The 19,846-nt window shown below is 44.2% G+C and overlaps 4 non-coding genes across 4 annotated transcripts; all 4 read left to right on the forward strand.

Moving 5' to 3' along the window:
* Nucleotides 1-5,671: 5,671 nt before the first annotated feature.
* On the forward strand, nucleotides 5,672-5,744 carry TRNAV-CAC. The gene has a single exon. It is a non-coding gene; the product is annotated as a tRNA-Val (tRNA).
* A 931-nt stretch (nucleotides 5,745-6,675) lies between these two features.
* On the forward strand, nucleotides 6,676-6,747 carry TRNAE-UUC. The gene has a single exon. It is a non-coding gene; the product is annotated as a tRNA-Glu (tRNA).
* Nucleotides 6,748-15,862: 9,115 nt separating this feature from the next.
* TRNAV-CAC lies at nucleotides 15,863-15,935 on the forward strand. The gene has a single exon. It is a non-coding gene; the product is annotated as a tRNA-Val (tRNA).
* A 932-nt stretch (nucleotides 15,936-16,867) lies between these two features.
* TRNAE-UUC lies at nucleotides 16,868-16,939 on the forward strand. The gene has a single exon. It is a non-coding gene; the product is annotated as a tRNA-Glu (tRNA).
* The last annotated feature ends 2,907 nt before the right edge of the window (nucleotides 16,940-19,846 follow it).

Here is a 19,846-nt window from a genome sequence, read left to right on the forward strand (position 1 = left end):
ATGTCCCTTTCTTCATTTACTTGCCAACACAGCAATCTTTGTATACATCTCTCTATGATAGTCTAACTAATAAAGGGAGCAGTGCCCTCCCGACATAAGTAAGGGGAAGGACAACAGAGGGACATTGTGGGCATTCCACAGAGATATTCTATTGCATATGTTCGAAAGCTCAACATTCAATATTTTTTAAATCCTCCAAGAACTGGAATTGTTTTCTCTGCTGACCTAGTCAACAGGGTCCAGAGAAGACTGCCCAGAATGACCTCTTTGGTAACGTCCTGCCAAGCAACTTATCCAAAGAGAAGAATCTCGCTGATCCCAGAGGTTTTTCCCTTCTCCCCTTTTCTCTTTTATTTATAAAATTTGCTTATACTTTTAATTTGATGAAAACAATCGAATGCCTGTCCTTCCTCCTATAAAATGGGAAATTAGCATGGGAATAAGTGTTTCTATGTTATTCCTTGTCAGTTTTTTGTTTGTTTGTTTGTTTCTGTGTTTTTTGGCTGTGACTATGAAACTTAGCCCATCTAAGACACATCGTGGGAGCCAACAGAATCCTGCCCCCCCACAGGTTCCTGCTTCAGACCTGGACCCTTAGAGTTACTAGCTCATGTTTTCTCTGTTCTGTTAAATCTCATGTGCAGAAATTGAGCATTTTGGCTTTTTCATACTGTGTGCTTTCTGGACAAGGATTTTCTCTCTCTCCGTCTCATTTGTGCATCACTAATTTCTCCTCTCAGTGCGGGATTCTGGTTTTAATTTTAGGAAGTGAACTTCTGGGGATAATCCCTGTTTGATGGTGGTTGACAGGGATCCATTCGCTGTTAGGTAGAAGATGACAGCTAATCTGGACCATGAGTCTTTTTTGTCTGATGCCTGTCCTGAGGATTCTGGTATTTCCTGCTATGTGACACCGCAGCAGTGAGAAGCTGTCCACCTCTTGTCTTTCCACTATTTGGGAAAAACCGCGTGGGTCAAGGCAATCCTTGTCAATAACGGCAAAAGTGTAGTAGGTACAATAAGGATGATCTTAATATGCAATGGTTCCCTCATAAGGAGCTTCACAGGAATAAGGGGATTAATACAGGAAGAATATTGAATTTTTAGCATGGAATACGCAGATTTCTTTTCATTGGTATACTCAAGTTTCTAAATAACTGAAAAAATTCAAACAAATGTCCTTTAGGGATTGCTTACATCAGACTACAGGAAGCAGAGGAAAGACATTTATATCATTACAAACAAGCAACCAAGTCAGCAACATGAGCACTTGTGGCAACCCTACAAGTCAAGATTTAAACCTTCCAGAACTGTAAGCCAGTTCAGTCCTTAATACAGATGGATGAGGAGCAATGACGTCATGCACAGATACATACCCTGGAAACTCAAAAGCATATCACACAAGTACTCCGATTTTCATGAATGAGCTTCCTTCAATGACCTAATTTGGCTCACTTATTTCATTTTGTTTCCCTCACTGTTAGTTGCTGTTAATACACATCGTTGCCTCTGCTTTCACCTTAAATAATGCGCACTAGTTTGATGAATTTTTTTCCCTTTAAATATATTTTCTCAGAAACAAAACAATATACTTTCTCTTCCTTGGGATAGAATAGACAAATTTGGCCTCTAAAACTTTAAATTAATTAAAAATTAATTTCCCAATTAATTTCAGAAAAGTAATAATCACTTATGTAAATATAAAATAAGAAAATTAAGAACTTCTGGGAAAAACGCATTACTACTTATGCTTTCAATGTGGTATTTATTTATTTATTTTTTTTTTTTTTTTTTTTTTTTTTTTTTTCTTTTAGCGTTACGCGGGCCTCTCACTGCTGTGGCCTCTCCCGTTGTGGAGCACAGGCTCCGGACGCGCAGGCTCAGCGGCCATGGCTCACGGGCCCAGCCGCTCCGCGGCATATGGGATCCTCCCGGACCGGGGCACGAACCCGCGTCCCCTGCATCGGCAGGCGGACTCTCAACAACTGCGCCACCAGGGAAGCCCTCAATGTGGTATTTATATGAGGAAAAATTTTGTTGAATTGGTGACAAGGAACTATAACAGATTTAGCTGTAGATTAAATTAATGGTCTTGATTACTTGGAAGAACAGTGAGAAATGAAATGAAATTGATTACAAAGACAACCGTTAATACTTTTAAGCAATTTAAATAATTTATACGTTTTATTTATAATGACATTTAAAATGTTTATGTCATGTGGTGTGTTTTTATCGAGGTTACTCAGAAAACTTAGATTGGTTTAATAATTTTGGTCTACAAATGACTATATATATTTTTTCAGATTATCTTAAAATGTAGAAAATAATGGTGGTATAATATTCTGGTATGTAAGTCTTGGCTTTATTTTGGCTTCAACATCTGAGTTAAGTTGGACTTCTTAAATTTCTTATACTGGTTGTACCAGTTAAATAAGGAAACATATTCAGGAAGATTTCAATGTCATTAAAAAAATCATTTAAATTTATGTGTTGAAGTATATTAAATATACTAGTCAAGTACATTAAATATACTAATACCTTTAAAGAGGAATGACTACTTGTAATTCTAGAAACCAGACGACCCAATTATGCCACTTACAATTTCTGGTAAATATTTTTAGGTGTCATCTAATATGTGATTCCATATATACGAATATATGATTCCAACATTCTCACGTTCCATCATGTGTCAGCTTAAATTACAAATTCAACATCTAGAGTTAAATTTAAATCTTTGACTAACATTAACTTGATTTGATTAATGAATCATCTTTGGTTGCCTGAAAATTCTCTCTGTCTTTGTCCTTCCCGTTTGCCCTGATTTCCTGATAGGTTGGCTGACAACAGCGCTTTCGTTGGGGAATGCTGTTGTTTTCTGGGTTCACGTATATTTCTATATTTTGTAGGTTTGCGGCTGGTGCTGTGGCTATTCTTATGTGTTCCCTTGACAAAAGTTCAGTAGAGTGGCTTGTGTTTTCACTGCTCTGACACGGCAGAATCATAACCTTAATGCACACTGCACAGCTTCTGAAACCTTCTCAAAGCGCCTCCTTGCTTCTCGTTACACATTCATTTTTTGCATGGCCCTTGCTTTTTATCACAGCAAGCACCAAAATCCAGCTTTGCACAGAAATGATATCATTGAAAAGCATGTAGACTAATCTAATGTTGGCAGATTTTACTATGTAAATTACACCTCAATAAAGCTTACTTTTAACATAAAAGGACAAACAAAACCAAATGTTGACAGGATGGAGAGCGCTGGAAATTCTTATTCATTTCTGGAAAGGGTATAAAAAAGTTCAACAGGTTGGAAAAAAATTTGGCAGCATCAACTGAGGGTCATACATACACAGGTATATGCTGTGTCCCAGAAATCGTACTGGTAGCTGTGCTACACCTTTGACCTGTGCTCTCCAATATGATAGGTACAGGCCACATAGGGCTATTGAACACTTGAAAGTTGCTAGGGCCACAGGTTGTAGTGATAATAGTTTGATGTAGTAAGTCTCCTAAAGCATTAAAATAGATTAAACTAGAAAATTCAAAATTCCTTGTGACAGGTTTGAAAACTAATAAAGGGAAACGTCACTAAAATGAAGTCGGGAGACCAGAAGTGGGAGCTCTCACGGGGTACCACTCAAGTTCAAAGACAGAAAGTATCGTCAGTTACAGACCCAGACAGAAGAAGCATCAATAGGAAAGAATCATCGATTACAGGCCCCAACAGAAAAACATGTACGTTGCATCTCCTGCAGGAAACCAGCAACTTGGCAATGAGAAACCTTCATCACCCTGAACTTTCACTTTTCTTCAAAGGGCTTGGTTTCAAAACAACCTCCCTCAGCTTCCTCCTCTTTCTGTTAAGTAACGTTCCTTCCTGTCTTTTATTTGTAGGACTTGCCTATGGCTTTTGCTATAGCTTGCTTGTCCTGAATTGCAATTCTTCTGCTATTCCTGAATAACCCTTTTTGCAAGAAAAAAACAAAAAAAAATCCCAACTTTTATATATTTTTATATTTATAAAGTTTTTACATTTATTTTGCTTCTTTGTTTTTGGCCGCATTGGGTCTCCATTGCTCGGCCACGGCTTTCTCTAGTTGCAGTGTTTGGGGCCTACTCTTCATCGTGGTGGCTTCTTTTGTTGCGGAGCATGGGATCTCGGCGCGCAGGCATCAGTAGTTGTGGCACGAGGGCTCAGTAGTTGTGGCTCACGGGCTCTAGAGCGTAGGCTCAGTGACTGGGGTGCACGGGCTTAGTTGCTCCACAACACGTGGGATCTTCCCGGACCAGGGCTCGACCCCGTATCCCCTGCCTTGGCAGGCGGATTCTTAACCAATGCGCAACCAGGGGAGTCCCCAAAAGTACTATTTTTAAAGTCAACACTGGCATTATTCTGCTGCAATGGGGTGCCCTAGAAAAATGTGTATGTTCACCAAAAGTCAAAAAAAAAATGTTCATACCTTTTCAGAATATCCTCAGCTGGAAACAACTGAAATGTCCAACAGTAGAAATCTATGGAGAGTTATATTCTTACAAGGAATACACACAGAGACAAAGAACTACGTGAAAAATAGGATTAAATTTCATAGACATAATGTGGAGTGAAAGAAGTCAGACCCATGCCCCTCCAGGCCCCCAGCCCCAGTGCATGCCCTGTGATCCAATTTATGTGAAAGTAACAGGCAGAGAAGTTGGGAGGGGTATGTGCGTGATTACTCTGAGCTCTTGCATGGGAAGAGTCATGAGGAAGCCTTTTGTGGTCGTAATTTTCCACACCTTAGTTATTCAGGTTGCTCCATCAGTTATTCACGTTGGTGTACACTGGGAATGGTGTGGGAACTGTACACTCTTTGTACTTTATGCATATTATGCCTCAGTTTTTAAAAGTTTAATGCCACTTGGTTATTGTTAAAGTGATGTTGATACTTTTTCTTCGGCTTTGTACTGGGCTAGGAGGAAAAGTAAGTTCAGAGTACTTACTGGGATATTTTTGTTGTCCTCAGATTTTTGGCTTCCCTTCGGTATCGGATGTCTGACTACTTACTTATATGTTGCAAGTATGTACCAGTGACCTCTCTTTTTGGTTGTTGTTCTTTGAAGAAATCAAAGGAAGAAAATAGAATTTACCTGGAAGTTGTAGATTTCCTCCCTCAGTTATGACAGGGTGTTTGTGGCAAGCTAGCATTTACCCTGACAACGACTAAGTCAAGTGTGGATTAAAGGAATTCTGTTTGAAGGCTTTGGAGAAATGCAGCTAGGACCCACAGGATCAGCTCCAGAGAGAGAGAAGCTCACTGGAATGAACCTAATTCTCTACCTTTTCGCCTTAGACCCAAAGGGCACTTGCGCGAACCCCCGGCTCCCGCGGCTTCTGGGAGCTGAGGAGTCAGCGGGGGCGACCCCTGCACTCGGGGGCATAGCTGTGGATCCGAGGACTCTGCGGTCCGTGAGGGAGCCCAAAGGCCGACTGTGGGAGGCTCGGGGGGTCCTCCCTTCGGGGCAGGCTCGGAACCCTAAAACCAGGGCCTCTCGGAAGTCGCAGACTCCTTGCCTGAGAGATCTTGGGGCTTCAAGGTTCATTCTTCAGTTTAAAAAGTTGGCGACTAGGATAGTGGTGGCAGGACCTACGGATTTCAGGAGTGTGTCACTAAGCTGTAGCACCTGCCGTGTTTCCGTAGTGTAGCGGTTATCGCGTTCGCCTCACACGCGAAAGGTCCCCGGTTCGAAACCGGGCGGAAACAGACATTCTTCCTTTCTGAAACTTTTACCTTCCTTTTCAAAAAAGCAAAACGGGCGAAAGGCAGGGGCTGAGGCAGCGGGCGCAGCTGCATTTTCCATCCCCAAGGTACAGGCCAGGAGTTCCGTGGCTGCCTGAGAACCTGCTCAGCGCTAGGAGCCAGCCCTCCTTTCTCCGCTCTGAGTCACTGCGGAGTCCAGGCCACAGCCAGCTGACCCAAGTGCGCAAAGGACAAAGCTGACTTCGGCTCATTTTTACATCCGGAAATCCCCCCACCTCCTAAGCAGGCGCCTAAATGTCTTGCACATGTTCACGCGAGTTATGTCTCTGGAAACCAAGGAGTTCATCCCTGGCTTGGCTTCACACAAGTTCATCCCTTCACACTTGGCTTTCCCCCACCTCGGCACACTTACGCATCAGTTTGATTTGCGTGACGGAACAAAAGAGACCGAACCCAGCTGTGCACCGGGGACTCGAGCCAAAGACACGGAAATGAACAATGTCAGGCTCCACGAACTGAGCTGGTCGCGGAGGGGGAAGGAGCCCGTACCGGTGCCGTTAACCAGGAGAGCCCCCGGGGCCAGGGCCGACATCAGCAAGTGGACGGATCCGCCCATCACCTGCTGACATCGCAGTTGGCACCTGACTCAAGAGAAAACCGAGGTTCAGAAAGAGAGCATGACCTTGGCTCGGCAGCACACAGCACTGAAGCTAGACCAGGACGGACCTTGTGTCCTGTCTCAGAGCCTACAGCGTCGCCCAGGACTGCAGATGTGAAGGGTGATGAGCAGCGGGCAAGGGCTGGGAGCCTTGCACAGCAGCATTGAGCCCTGGGCTTCTAGGAAATCTCCGTTCCTGCTCTCCGGGTCTCTGAAGTGTACTCTTTACTTTTACAATTTTCATTTGGAGATTCTAAGTCAGAGGTTCTCAGTGGTTCCCTGGTGGTCTAGTGGCTAGGATTCGGCGCTTTCACCGCTGCGGCCCGGGTTCGATTCCCGGTCAGGGAAGCTTTTTCCCGCCCCCCCCCCCCCCCCCTTTTTTTTCCCTTTCAGCATCTCCACTGGGAGGAATCTTCCTCTTCCTGCCCCGACCAGAGCTGTGTTTTACTTCAAGGTTCAGATGCAGAAGAGCTTCTGCACCGAGTCCCCAAATGCCGGTGAGTCCCGGCCTCAGGGTCCTTGACATCGCGCAGGCTGGAGGAGGTGAGATGTAATGAACAGCCTGGGCTGGCCAGCTCTCGCCTCGGCTCTTTTCTCCCTGCATGTTACAAACCCGAAGACTTACTTACAGAGTTTTCATCCCAAGAGCATCGGGGACTCGAGTTCCAAAAGTTCATTAAAAACCAAAACCCAAACCCTTTGAAACATACAAAAATGTTGCAAGAGTATTAACATCGTATATTCTATACGTAAGTGCACAGTAAACACTTTCTCACGTTGGGTTTCTCACTCTCTCTCCGTATATAAGAATGGCGACACCACTTGAGAGTTCCTTGCAGACATCTCCACTCAAGATTGCTCCTTTCGTTTGGCGTGTCTCTCAAAGCCAGCTTCTGCGGGACTTGTCCTCCAAGACCAGGGGAAGCCTTTGTCCTCGCGGGGACGCCCCCTTGCCCTTTCAGGAACCTGAAATCCGTTCTCTTCAGGCTGTAGAGAAGCTTCAGGAGGAGTTTCATTCAGCTCCCCCCGAAGTGCAGGCAGGAGACGTTCTGTGCTAGTAGGAATCCCCCCGCACCGGCTGCCCTCCGGTCTCCTCCCCGTTGCCTTGGCGGGCAGTGGGGTCTTGGGTCAGCCTGCGCGCTGGAACCGCCTACCTCGGGAAAGGCCCTTCGGGGAAGTGCAGCTGCCCCTTGGCTGTTGCCTGAATCTCTGTGCCCTGCAGGGAGCATAAAGGGTTCTGACAGGACACAAAGGTGACGAATCCTTCCCTGTAGTGAGTGGGAGGATGAGAGGAGCAGATGGGAAATGAATGCGTCAAAGGCAGGGGGAGTATTCTCAAGTGCTTGTCACGATTGTCTGCAAGGGTGGCTGCCCTATGATAATAGTGCTTAGTGTTGTCTTTTCCTGACCTTGACCCAGTCTCAGGTCCAGTGTGATTAACTGCTCTAAACCGTCCGTTCTTCCGAGGCTTTGGAAGTGGTACCATTTTCCTGCGAGAAAGGTGGCACACCCTGGGAATTAGTAAGTGTCTACTCCACAGAGCGTCCAGAAGAGTCACGTGCTGCTGTCTCTGTGGCGCAGTGGGTTAGCGCGTTCGGCTGTCAATCCTGAAAGTTGGTGGTTCTAGCCCACCCAAGGACGGTGGGAGAGGTTTCAGAACCCATTCAGCGTTTTCCGTGTGGATTACCATTCCTGGTGATCCATGCTGATTATTACCTGTACATCTGCTCCCACAAAGTTTACCGAACTGCGTTCGGGGTCCTGTCCACCTCACGACTGCTGCCAGTCTTGGGCCACACTCCCCTTCCCAGCTCTATTGTCTGTCGTCTCTATTGGACTCTATACTTGCCTAACTTACGACCTCCTGAAAGAGATCCAGGAATCCACGGTCTGGTGGGATAAAGTCTTTATTCTGCCAAGTCTATAGACTTGGACAAGAAAGTCATATTTTATGTGTCTTAAACTTTTCATCTGTGAACGTTAGTACTTGTTCTATGAATGATGTCAGCAGTGAACCCATCATCATAATTCTCCTCTGCATTGTTTCTGATAAAGGCCTTTCTTCCATGGTTGTGTATTACGTGGTTTCATGGTTTCACGATGACGAATATGCTGCAACCATCATTATCGTACACACACCTCTGACCACTCGTGCAGGTGTTTCCATAGCGTAGGGAACTGGAAGTGCAAGTGCTACCTTTAGTGTTTCTAATGTTGGTAAATCCTTCAAATTTTCCTTCCACAGAATTGGGACTAAATCATATTCCAGTTTATTTTCCGGTCTTTCAATGTCCCTTTCTTCATTTACTTGCCAACACAGCAATCTTTGTATGCATCTCTCTGTGATAGTCTAACTAATAAAGGGAGAAGTGCCCTCCCGACATAAGTAAGGGGAAGGACAACAGAGGGACATTGTGGGCATTCCACAGAGATATTCTATTGCATATGTTCGAAAGCTCAACATTCAATATTTTTTAAATCCTCCAAGAACTGGAATTGTTTTCTCTGCTGACCTAGTCAACAGGGTCCAGAGAAGACTGCCCAGAATGACCTCTTTGATAACGTCCTGCCAAGCAACTTATCCAAAGAGAAGAATCTCGCTGATCCCAGAGGTTTTTTCCTTCTCCCCTTTTCTCTTATATTTATAAATTTTGCTTATACTTTTAATTTGATGAAAACAATCTAATGCCTGTCATTCCTCGTATAAAAAGGGGAATAAGTGTTTCTATGTTATTCCTTGTCAGTTTTTTGGCTGTGACTGTAAAAGTTAGCCCACCTAAGACACATCGTGGGAGCCAACAGAATCCTGCCCCCCTACAGGTTCCTGCTTCAGTCCTGGACCCTTAGAGTTATTAGCTCACGTTTGCTCTGTTCTGTTAAATCTCATGTGCAGAAATTGAGTATTTTGGCTTTTTCGTACTGTGTGGTTACTGGACAAGGATTCTTTCTCTCTCTCTCTCTCTCTCATTTGTGCCTCACTAATTTCTCCTCTCAGTGCGGGATTCTGGTTTTAATTTTAGGAAGTGAACTTCTGGGGATAATCCCTGTTAGGTGGTGTTTGACAGGGATCTATTCCCTGTTAGGTAGAAGATGACAGCTAATCTGGACCATGAGTCTTTCTTATCTGATACTTGTCCTGAGGATTCTGGTATTTCCTGGTATGTGACACTACAGCAGTGAGAAGCTGTGCACCTCTTGTCTTTCCTCTATTTGGTAAAAACCGCATGGGCCAAGGCAATCCTTGTCAATAACTGCAAAAGTGTAGGAGCTACAATAAGGATGATCTTAATATGCAATGGTTCCCTCATATGGAGCTCCACATTAATAAAGGGGAGTAATACAGGAAGAATATTGAATTTTTAGCATGGAATACGCAGATTTCTTTCATTGGTATACTCAAGTCTCTGAATAACTGAAAAAATTCAAACAAATGTCCTTTAGGGATCCCTTAAATCAGACTACAGGAAGCAGAGGAAAGACATTTATATCATTACAAACAAGCAACAAAGTCAGCAACATGAGCACGTGTGACAACCCTACAAGTCAATATTTAAACCTTCCAGAAATGTAAGCCAGTTCAGTCCTTAGTACAGATGGATGTCGAGCAATGATGTCATGCATGGATACATACCCTGGAGGCTCAAAAGCATATCACAGAAGTACTCCGATTTTCATTAATGAGCTTCCTTCAAGGACCTAATGTGGCTGAATTATTTCATTTTATTTCCCTCACTGTCAGTTGCTGTTAATACATACCGTTGCCTCTGCTTTCACGTTGAATAATGCCCACTAGTTTGATGAAATTTTTTCCCTTTAAATATATTTTCTCAGAAACAAAACAATATACTTTCTCTTCCTTGGGAGAGAATAGGCAAATCAGTTGTCTAAAAATTTATATTGATTAAAAATGAATTCCCCAATTAATTTCAGAATAGTAATAATCACTTACATAAATATAAATTAAGAAAATTAAGAATTACAGGGGAAAATACATTAGTACTTATGCTTTCAATGTGGTATTTATATAAGGAAAAATTTTGTTGTTGAATTGGTGACAAGGAACAATAACAGATTTAGCTGTAGATTAAATTAGTGGTCTTGATTACTTGGAAGAACAGTGAGAAATGAAGTGAAATTGATTACAAAGGTGACCCTTAATACTTTTTAGCAATTTAAATAATTTATACATTTTATATATAATGGCATTTAAAATGTTTATGTCATGTGGTGTGTTTTTATCGAGGTTATTCACAAAACTTAGATTGGTTTAATAATTTTGCTCTAAAAACAACTATATATATTTTTTCAGATTATCTTATAATGTAGAAAATAATGGTGGTATAACATTCTGGTATGTAAGTCTTGGCTTTATTTTGTCTTGAACATCTAAGTTAAGTTGGACTTCCTCAATTTCTTATACTGGTTGTACCGGTTAAATAAGCAAACATATTCACTAAGATTTCAACGTCTAATCATTTAAATTTATCTGTTGAAGTATATTAAATATACTAGTCAAGTACATTAAATACACTAATATCTTTAAAGAGGAATGAATACTTGTAATTCTAGAAACCAGACGACTCAATTATGCCACTTACAATTTCTGGTAAATATTTTTAGGTGTCATCTAATATGTGATTCCATATATACGAATATATGATTCCAACATTCTCATGTTCCAACATATGTCAGCTTAAATTACAAGTTCAAGGGTTAACTTTAATCCTTTGACTAACAGTAAATTTATTTAATTAACGAATCATCTTTGTTTGCCTGGAAATTCTCTCTGTCTTTGTCTTCCCTTTTGCCCTAATTTCCTGATAGGTTGGCTGACAACAGCACTTTCGTTGGGGAATGCTGTTGTTTTCTGGGTTCACATATATTTCTACATTTTGTAGGTTTGCGGCTGGTGCTGTGGGTATTCTTATGTGTTCTCTTGACAAAAGTTCAGTAGAGTGGCTTCTGTTTTCACTGCTCTGACACGGCAGAATCATAACCTTAATGCTGCACACTGCACAGCTTCTGAAACCTCAAAGCGCCTCCTTGCTTCTCGTTACACATTCACTTTTTGCATGGCCCTTGCTTTTTATCACAGCAAGCACCAAAATCCAGCTTTGCAAAGAAATGATATCATTTAAAAGAATGGAGAATACTCTAATGTTGGCAGATTTTACTATGGAAATTACACCTCAATAAAGCTTACTTTTAACAAAAAAGGACAAACAAAAGCAAATGTTGACAGGATGGAGAGCACTGGAAATTCTTATTCATTTCTGGAAAGGGTATAAAAAAGTTCAACAGGTTGGAAAAAAGTTTGGCAGCATCAACTGAGGGTCATACATACACAGTTATATGCTGTGTCCCAGAAATCGTACTTTTAGCCGTGCAACACCTTTGACCTGTGCTCTCCAATATGATAGGTACCAGCCACATGTAGCTACTGAACACTTGAAAGTTGCTAGGGCCACAGTTTGTAATGATAGTAGTTTGATGCAGTAAGTCTCCTAAAGCATTAAAATAGATTAAACTAGAAAATTCAAAATTCCTTGTGACAGGTTTGAAAAACTAATAAAGGGAAACGTCACTAAAATGAAGTCAGGAGACCAGAAGTGGGAGCTCTCATGGGGTACCACTCAAGTCCAAAGACAGGAAGTATCGTCAATTACAGACCCAAACAGAAGGAACATCAATAGGAAAGAATCATCGATTACAGGCCCCAACAGATAAACTTGTATGTAGCATCTCCTGCAAGAAGTCAGCAGCTTGGCAATGAGAAACCTTCATCACCCTGAACTTTCACTTTTCTCCAATGGGCTTGGGTTCACAACAACCTCCCTCAGCTTCCTCCTCTTTCTCTGTAAAGTAAGGTTCCTTCCTGTCCTTTGTTTGTGGGACTTGCCTATGGCTTTTGCTATAGCTTGCTTGTCCTGAATTGCAATTCTTCCGCTATTCCTGAATAAACACTTTTTGCTGGAAAAAAACAAAAAAAAACCCAACTTTTATATATTTTTATATTTATAAATTTTTTACATTTATTTTGCTTCTTTGTTTTTGGCTGCGTTGGGTCTCCGTTGCTGGGCGAGGGCTTTCTCTAGTTGCAGTGATTGGGGCCTACTCTTCGTCATGGTGTCTTCTCTTGTTGCGGAGCCTGTGCTCTCGGCGCGCAGGTGTCAGTAGTTGTGGCATGAGGGCTCAGTAGTTGTGGCTCACGGGCTCTAGAGCGTAGGCCCAGTATCTGGGCTGCACGGGCTTAGCTGCTTCTCAACACGTGGGATCTTCCCGGACCAGGGCTCGACCCAGTGTCCCCTGCCTTCGCAGGCGGACTCTTAACCAATGCGCAACCAGGGAAGCCCCCAAAAGTACTATTTTTAAAGTCAACACTGGCATTATTCTGCTGGAATGAGGTGCCCTAGAAAAATGTGTATGTTCACCAAAAGTCAAAAAAAAATGTTCACACCTTTTCAGAATATCCTCAACTGGAAACAACTGAAATGTCCAACAGTAGAAATCTATGGAGAGTTATATTCTTACAAGGAATACACACAGAGACAAAGAACTACGTGAAAAATAGGGTTAAATTTCATAGACATAATGTGGAGTGAAAGAAGTCAGACCCATGCCCCTCCAGGCCCCCAAACCCAGTGCATGCCCTGTGATCCGATTTATGTGTAAGTAACAGGCAGAGAGGTTGGGAGGGGTATGTGCGTGATTACTCTGAGCTCTTGCATGGGAAGAGTCATGAGGAAGCCTTTGTGCTCTGGTAATTTTCCACACCTTAGTTATTCAGGTTGCTCCATCAGTTATTCACGTTGGTGTACACTGGTAATGGTGTGGGAACTGTACACTCTTTGTACTTTATGCATATTATGCCTCAGTTTGTAAAAGTTTAATGCCACTTGGTTATTGTTAAAGTGACGTTGATACTTTTTCTTCGGCTTTGTCCTGCGCTAAGAGGAAACGTAAGTTCAAAGTACTTACTGGGATATTTTTGTTGTCCTCAGATTTTTGGCTTCCCTTCAGTATCGGATGTCTGAGTACTTACTTATATGTTGCTCACAACCATGACCCTAAGCTGACATTCCACCGTTCATACTGCGGCAAAGAGAGAAGCAAGTGTTCACGAACAAATCTTGCTCTGTTAAGAATCAATATGTCAAGGAAGGGGGAGGGTATATGAAATTGAGGAATTCTGATGAGGAAAGTAGTTCAATTAGGCTGAAGTAACTCACAGGTGCCAAAGGGAGGACACTGGCAGGTCGTACACAAAGAAAAGCCGCCACATTCACGTCACCACTAAACGCTGAAGAATATTTGGAGCATCCACACATACCCAAAAGCGTTTACCTGATTAGTTCGGAACGTCACTAGATTAACCCGTCCAGACTAGGTGTTTGATGACTTTCCGCTATCTGTTCCTCAAGGAAAGGGAAAACTCCCCTTTCTCAGGCTTTGTGTGTGTGTGTGTATGTGTGTGTGTGTGTGTGTGTGTGTTTTCTCTTTTCTCACTTCTGGCTCTTTTATAAATCCTGTCTTTTTTAATGACAACATCCTAATAACTGTCTCCCATTTTTATTAGGAATCATGTGAGCTAACTCATTCAAAGTCTCTTTACTGCTTGAAGTAAGTCAGAAAGAGGAAAAGAAATATCGTATATTAACGCATATATGTGGAACCTCGAAAAATGGTTCAGATGAACCGGTTTGAGACACAGAAAGAGAGACACAGCTGTAGAGAACAAACATACGACACCAACGTGGGGAAAGTGGCAAAGGGGTTCGTGGTGGTGGGGTGAATTGGGAGATTGGGATTGACATATATACACTAATATGTATAAAATTACTAATAAGCACCTGCTGTATAAAAAATAAAAATTCAAAAATAATCTCTTTATTACTAATGTTAAAGTATGATTTTCATATTCACATCTGTATACACTATATTGGGAGCTTTGAAATGTATTCTTGGGTGGAGACTACCGTGGAAAGGGAAAGTTTAGGCCTTCAATTGTTGGAAGATAGGTCCTTCTTAGTCTTTAAATAGTTTCCAGTTAGTATGTTTTAACATGCTCATCGTCATTCTCTCTGCGTCTAACGTCGTGGCTTCTCCAAAGGTCCTGTTTCCTCTTTCTCCTCTTCTTCTTCTTCATTTCATTAATTAGTTTGGGGAGTTTTGTAGGCCTACCTTTCAATCTTCTTTTCCTTTTGATATCTTGGAGGTTGATCAACGAAGGGATGCAAATCTCAGTGAAGTTTTCTCAGTTACCTGTGAGTGTGGTGGCCAGGGGAAGGGCTCTGGAGGCAAAGTGCCTGGGTCTGAGTGCTGGCTCTCACTGTCACAGGGGTGAGACCCCAAAAAGGTTAGCTCAGCTTTTCAGTGCCTCGGTGTTCTCATCTGCAACAAGGGGTGGTAAAGTCCTACACTATCTTCCAGGGTTTTCATGTGGACTTAGTAACTTATTCCACAGTAAAGCACTGAGGAATAGTGCTGGTCACTCAGTAAAGCTCGAGAAAGCTGCTATTATCCTTATTGTGAAGTCTTTTATTTCCCCTTCTAACTGTACCACTGCTGACCTTCAACATTCCCCAGAGTAAATTACGATTGTTTAAATGTTTAGCTGACCTCTTCTCCCTCATATTAGTGACCTGCATCTGGAAAACTGGTTGGTTTGGATGGTTATCTAACTGGTGATCTAAAGGCAGTGGGGCACTGGATCCAGCTTCATCAGATTCTTGGACCCTGGGCAGGCATGACGATTGTTTAGCTCATGGTAGACAATCTCTTGCACTTGTATCTATAGCAAGAGCTTTTCACAGTTAGTCAGACATACCTTAAGTATTATAAGAAAAGTGCAAGTATGTCCCAGTGACATGTCTCTTTGGTTGTTGATGTTTGAAGAAATCAAAGGAAGAAAACAGAATTTACCCGGAAGTTGTAGATTTCCTCCTTCAGTTATGACAGGGTGTTTGTAGCAAGCTGGCATTCACCCTTAAAACGACTAAGCCAAGTGTGGATTAAAGGAATTCTGTTTGAAGGCTTTGGAGAAATGCAGCTGGGACCCACAGGATCAGCTCCAGAGAGAGAGAAGCTCACTGGAATGAACCTAATTCTCTACCTTTTCCCCTTAGGCCCAGAGGGCACTTGCGCGAACCCCCGGCTCCCGCGGCTTCTGGGAGCTGAGGAGTCAGCGGGGGCGACCCCTGCACTCGGGGGCATAGCTGTGGATCCGAGGACTCTGCGGTCGGTGCGGGAGCCCAAAGGCCGTCTGTGGGAGGCTCGGGGGGTCCTCCCTTCGGGGCAGGCTCGGAACCCTAAAACCAGGGCCTCTCGGAAGTCGCAGACTCCTTGCGTGAGAGATCTTGGGGCTTCAAGGTTCATTCTTCAGTTTAAAAGGTTGGCGACTAGGACGGTAGTGGCAGGACCTACGGATTTCACGGGTGTGTCACTAACCAGTATCACGTGCCGTGTTTCCGTAGTGTAGCGGTTATCACGTTCGCCTCACACGCGAAAGGTCCCCGGCTCGAAACCGGGCGGAAACAAACGTTCTTCCTTTCTGAAACTTTTACCTTCCCTTTCAAAAAAGCAAAACGGGCGAAAGGCAGGGGCTGAGGCAGCGGGCGCCGCTGCATTTTCCATCCCCAAGGTACAGGCCAGGAGTTCCGTTGCTGCCTGAGAGCCTGCTCAGCGCTAGGAGCCAGCCCTCCTTTCTCCGCTCTGAGTCACTGCGGAGTCCAGGCCACAGCCAGCTGACCCAAGTGCGCAAAGGACAAGGCTGACTTCGGCTCATTTTTACATCCGGAAATCCCCTCACCTCCTAAGCAGGCGCCTAAATGTCTTGCACATGTTCACGCGAGTTATGTCTCTGGAAACCAAGGAGTTCATCCCTGGCTTGGCTTCACACAAGTTCATCCCTTCACACTTGGCTTTCCCCCACCTCGGCACACTTAACGCAACAGTTTGATTTGCGTGACGGAACAAAAGAGACCGAACCCAGCTGTGCACCGGGGACTCGAGCCAAAGACACGGAAATGAACAATGTCAGGCTCCACGAACTGAGCTGGTCGCGGAGGGGAAGGAGCCCGTACCGGTGCCGTTAACCAGGAGAGCCCCCAGAGCCAGGGCAGACATCAGGAAGTGGACGGATCCGCCCATCACCTGCTGACATCGCAGTTGGCACCTGACTCAAGAGAAAACCGAGGTTCAGAAAGAGAGCATGACCTTGGCTCGGCAGCACACAGCACTGAAGCTAGACCAGGACGGACCTTGTGTCCTGTCTCAGAGCCCACAGCATCGCCCAGGACTGCAGATGTGAAGGGTGATGAGCAGCCGGGCAAGGGCTGGGAGCCTTGCACAGCAGCATTGAGCCCTGGGCTTCTAGGAAATCTCCGTTCCTGCTCTCCGGGTATGTGAAGCGTACTCTTTACTCTTACAATTTTCATTTGGAGATTCTAAGTCAGAGGTCCTCAGTGGTTCCCTGGTGGTCTAGTGGCTAGGATTCGGCGCTTTCACCGCTGCGGCCCGGGTTCGATTCCCGGTCAGGGAAGCTTCCCCACCCTTTTTTTTCCCCCTTCAGCATCTCCACTGGGAGGAATCTTCCTCTTCCTGCCCCGACCAGAGTTGTGTTTTACTTCAAGGTTCAGATGCAGAAGAGCTTCTGCACTGAGTCCCCAAATGCCGGTGAGTCCCGGCCTCAGGGTCTTTGACATCGCGCAGGCTGGAGGAGGTGAGATGTAATGAATAGCCTGGGCTGGCCAGCTCTCGCCTCGGCTCTTTTCTCCCTGCATGTTACAAACCCGAAGACTTACTTACAGAGTTTTCATCCCAAGAGCATCGGGGACTCGAGTTCCAAAAGTTCATTAAAAACCAAAACCCAAACCCTTTGAAACATACAAAAATGTTGCAAGAGTATTAACATCGTATATTCTATACGTAAGTGCACAGTAAACACTTTCTCACGTTGGGTTTCTCACTCTCTCTCCGTATATAAGAATGGCGACACCACTTGAGAGTTCCTTGCAGACATCTCCACTCAAGATTGCTCCTTTCGTTTGGCGTGTCTCTCAAAGCCAGCTTCTGCGGGACTTGTCCTCCAAGACCAGGGGAAGCCTTTGTCCTCGCGGGGACGCCCCCTTGCCCTTTCAGGAACCTGAAATCCGTTCTCTTCAGGCTGTAGAGAAGCTTCAGGAGGAGTTTCATTCAGCTCCCCCCGAAGTGCAGGCAGGAGACGTTCTGTGCTAGTAGGAATCCCCCCGCACCGGCTGCCCTCCGGTCTCCTCCCCGTTGCCTTGGCGGGCAGTGGGGTCTTGGGTCAGCCTGCGCGCTGGAACCGCCTACCTCGGGAAAGGCCCTTCGGGGAAGTGCAGCTGCCCCTTGGCTGTTGCCTGAATCTCTGTGCCCTGCAGGGAGCATAAAGGGTTCTGACAGGACACAAAGGTGACGAATCCTTCCCTGTAGTGAGTGGGAGGATGAGAGGAGCAGATGGGAAATGAATGCGTCAAAGGCAGGGGGAGTATTCTCAAGTGCTTGTCACGATTGTCTGCAAGGGTGGCTGCCCTATGATAATAGTGCTTAGTGTTGTCTTTTCCTGACCTTGACCCAGTCTCAGGTCCAGTGTGATTAACTGCTCTAAACCGTCCGTTCTTCCGAGGCTTTGGAAGTGGTACCATTTTCCTGCGAGAAAGGTGGCACACCCTGGGAATTAGTAAGTCTCTACTCCATAGAGAGTCCAGAAGAGTCACGTGCTGCTGTCCCTGTGGCGCAGTGGGTTAGCGCGTTCGGCTGTGAATCCTGAAAGTTGGTGGTTCTAGCCCACCCAAGGACGGTGGGAGAGGTTTCAGAACCCATTCAGCGTTTTCCGTGTGGATTACCATTCCCGGTGTTCCATGCTGATTATTACCTGTACATCTGCTCCCACAAAGTTTACCGAACTGCGTTCGGGGTCCTGTCCACCTCACGACTGCTGCCAGTCTTGGGCCACACTCCCCTTCCCAGCTCTATTGTCTGTCGTCTCTATTGGACTCTATACTGCCTAACTTATGACCTCCTGAAAGAGATCCAGGAATCCACGGTCTGGTGGGATAAAGTCTTTATTCTGCCAAGTCTATAGACTTGGACAAGAAAGTCATATTTTATGTGTCTTAAACTTTTCATCTGTGAACGTTAGTACTTGTTCTATGAATAATGTCAGCAGTGAACCCATCATCATAATTCTCCTCTGCATTGTTTCTGATAAAGGCCTTTCTTCCATGGTTGTGTATTACTTGGTTTCATGGTTCCACGATGATGAATATGCTGCAACCATCATTATCGTACACACACCTCTGACCACTCGTGCAGGTGTTCCCATAGCGTAGGGATCTGGAAGTGCAAGTGCTACCTTTAGTGCTTCTAATGTTGGTATATCCTTCAAATTTTCCTTCCACAGAAGTGGGACTGAATCATATTCCAGTTTATTTTCCGGTCTTTCAATGTCCCTTTCTTCATTTACTTGCCAACACAGCAATCTTTGTATACATCACCCTAATAAAGGGAGAAGTGCCCTCCTGACATAAGTAAGGGGAAGGACAACAGAGGGACATTGTGGGCATTCCACAGAGATATTCTATTGCATATGTTCGAAAGCTCAACATTCAATATTTTTAAAATCCTCCAAGAACTGGAATTGTTTTCTCTGCTGACCTAGTCAACAGGGTCCAGAGAAGACTGCCCAGAATGACCTCTTTGATAACGTCCTGCCAAGCAACTTATCCAAAGAGAAGAATCTTGCTGATCCCAGAGGTCTTTTCCTTCTCCCCTTTTCTCTTTTATTTATAAATTTTGCTTATACTTTTAATTTGATGAAAACAATCTAATGCCTGTCCTTCGTCCTATAAAAAGGGGAATAAGTGTTTCTATGTTTTTCCTTGTCAGTTTTTTGGCTGTGACTGTAAAAGTTAGCCCACCTAAGACACATCGTGGGAGCCAACAGAATCCTGCCCCCCTATAGGTTCCTGTTTCAGTCCTGGACCCTTAGAGTTATTAGCTCACGTTTGCTCTGTTCTGTTAAATCTCATGTGCAGAAATTGAGTATTTTGGCTTCTTCATACTGTGTGCTTTCTGGACAAGGATTTTTTTTTTTCTCTCTCTCTCTCTCTCTCTCATTTGTGCATCACTAATTTCTCCTCTCAGTGCGGGATTCTGGTTTTAATTTTAGGAAGTGAACTTCTGGGGATAATCCCTGTTGGGTGGTGGTTGACAGGGATCTATTCCCTGTTAGGTAGAAGATGACAGCTAATCTGGACCATGAGTCTTTCTTTTCTGATACTTGTCATGAGGATTCTGGTATTTCCTGGTATGTGACACTGCAGCAGTGAGAAGCTGTCCACCTCTTGTCTTTCCCCTATTTGGTAAAAACCGCATGGGCCAAGGCAATCCTTGTCAATAACTGCAAAAGTGTAGGAGCTACAATAAG

Source organism: Phocoena sinus, chromosome 1, assembly GCF_008692025.1.
Source record: "Phocoena sinus isolate mPhoSin1 chromosome 1, mPhoSin1.pri, whole genome shotgun sequence".
In the NCBI taxonomy this organism is placed as follows: Eukaryota; Metazoa; Chordata; class Mammalia; order Artiodactyla; family Phocoenidae; genus Phocoena; species Phocoena sinus.